This window comes from Pyxicephalus adspersus, chromosome 2, assembly GCF_032062135.1.
Source record: "Pyxicephalus adspersus chromosome 2, UCB_Pads_2.0, whole genome shotgun sequence".
Classification (NCBI taxonomy): Eukaryota; Metazoa; Chordata; class Amphibia; order Anura; family Pyxicephalidae; genus Pyxicephalus; species Pyxicephalus adspersus.
Window position 1 is genome coordinate 23166651 of NC_092859.1, and position 2823 is coordinate 23169473.

Below are 2823 nucleotides of genomic sequence, written 5' to 3' on the forward strand. Positions count from 1 at the left end.
AATATGTGTGCCATTAGAAAGAATGATTTTTTAGGGGAACAGTGACTTTTAATGCAAGCTCGCCAGTGAAAAGCTGCCGGAGATGCGCGGCTCCGGGCGTGAGCTTTTTCAGTTGCTGAATAGCGCGACAGTGTACGATTTCGGATCGCGAATACGAATGCGGCAATATGTCAAGGGCAGCAGGGTGGCTCAGTGGTTAGCACTCTTGCCTTTGCAGTGCTACATGCCAGATTCGGATCTTGGTCAGGACGTTATCTGGAAGGAGTTTGCAAGTTCTCCCTGTGTTTCCGTGGGTTTCCTCCCACATTGCAAAAACATGCAGTTAGGTTGATTGGTTTCCCCTCAAAATTAACCTTAGACTGTATGAAGACATTAGACTGAGGTAAGGACATTAGATTGTGAGCTCTTTGAGGGACAGCTAGTGACATGACTATAGACATTGTAATGTATTGTAATGTGCTGAGTAATATGTCAGCGCTATATAAATACTGTGTAATAATTGTGGATCTTACAATGTGTTGTTTTATTACAGCATTAGCTATGTGTATATAAAGAAATATCTACAGTCTATAAATATTAAAACTACACACCCCAAATTTCCCATAAAGTATTGGATGGTTCCTTTGGGGTAAATTCTTATCACCATACATTCATTACATTGGTTAGACTTTGTATGGGGAAAAGCGATTATCACATTTAATAGAAGTTTCCGGAACTTTTACTATTTCTGTATTGCAGAACGAACTTCAAAGTGGACCTAAACTTGAAAAACAAAATCACCAGGACATGCAATGTTTCTTTTGTCAAAAAAATAAATCCTTGGCTTCTGGTGGCTTCTTGTTTAAGCTCTACACTGTACAACACATGTGCCATGTAGTGTAGAGCCAGGCACGGGTATAATGTAATTCCTGGGCATGCACAGAAGTTACATCATTAGGGGCCAGAAAGGATCGACAAGATCTCAGAAGTCCACCATGGAGCCAGCAGCAATGATGGCGGCTTTATCTAAAACACTGATGACAGATCCTGAACTGTCATCGCTGCACACAGGTAAGTCTGTGCCATATTCGACAAGTATGTTGTGATTACTGGGGATGAGCGAGAATGGCTCCGGCAAAGTTTTTACGGTCACTGGGCTGTACTTATCAGCCTGGTGACTGTGGGAACTGAACTGCATCAGCCTGGTGACTGTGGGAATTGAACTCCATTAAGAGTTCATCTGCAGTTCTACTGCGATCCCCGGGCACTAGAGGGTAATTAACCTCTAGTTCCCCCCAGGATCGCGGTGGATTACCAGGGCTGCAATCGTTCATGGAGCCCTGGGAATCCTCCAGTTTGCGATCACCGGGCACCAGCGGTTAATAAACTACTAGTGCCCCGGGATCACTGTGGATTCTCAGGGCTGCAATCGTTCATGCAACCCTGGAAATCCTCCTGTTTGCGATCTCCGGGCACTAGAAGTTAATTAACTTCTAGTGCCCTGGGATCTCAGTGGATTCTCAGGGCTCCATTCATTCATGCAGCCCTGGGAATCCTGTGTGCAATCCCTGGCACTAGAGGTTATATGGGGACAAGTCTCCCTATTCAAAACCTCTAGTGCTCTCTAATTGGCTGAGAAAAGCTTTCTCCAGCCAATCAGAGAGCACTAGAGGTTTTGAATAGAGAGACTTGTCCCCTTTTAACCTCTAGTGCCGGGGATCGCACACTGAGGTGAACAATGAATGCAGCCAGCATTCATTTCTTTTTTTAAATCGATCTCGTTTACCGAATTTACACTAGCCGTTCCTGCTTACAATTTCGGTAAGCCAGAATGGCCGAACTGGCCGCGAGATCGAGTTTTAAAAACTCGCTCATCCCTAGTGATTACTTGCTGATTATAGCCAGGGCCAAATTCATACTTTTTGCTCCCTAGGCCAGCTAGCTTCTCCTGGCCTAGACAACCCTGTTTTGATAACTGGCTACTAGGTTTCAGAATGCATCTTAATTTTAATGTGAAATGAAATGTGCAATGCATAGGGATTCAAACTGCTGGGATCAGAAATAGAGCTGGGTGAAAAATGTATCAACACCCATGGGTGTTTTTTGATCTTGGTAGAACAATAATGGGTAAGTGCCCAGATATAACCTCTAGTTTTGCAGTTCCAACTCCTAATATTAGAATGCAAATAAGAAAAAAGAGGAAGAAAGGGTAAGAGTAAAAACGTTTTTTTTTTCCTTTTTTTTTATCAATTTCGACCGTAGGCCCTTTTTACTTCATGGGACTTTAGGGCCTTAAGTAAAGTTCTCCCACACTTACAAATCATAAATTCTACAGTGTTCGGACAGTACAGTGGTTTCAAGTCCCTACGCGTTTCACCCTTAGGTTCCTCAGGGGTACTAAAGACGCAATGTGATTTTGCCATCCATGCTGAGTAGTCACTGAGGAGGGCGATGATGATTATTTGTAGTAAAGGCTTTCAAATCTGCATAATGGTGAGGGAAATTCGGAGACATGGAAGTCTTATTCATGAGATAGGTTAATGGTTCCTATGGAGTGAGCTCCTGCGGAGAGAATAGGCCTGAATGCTGTCTGTCACACATTCCATCCAGACACTCCATTCTCACTGCACATAAATTTACATCATTATTTGCCATGAAACTCTACTTTCTTCCTCTCTTTCTTATTTATTTTTTGATAGGTCCTAAAAACTGCAACCAGCAAGTGCCCCCATACCATACAATAAAGGTTTTTCTCAGCCACAATTGAATTAAAATGTTACAGTTAGTGGAACTATGGGTATGCTAATAGGTAAACTCCTATGCAAATTACTCCCCCCCCCCCCC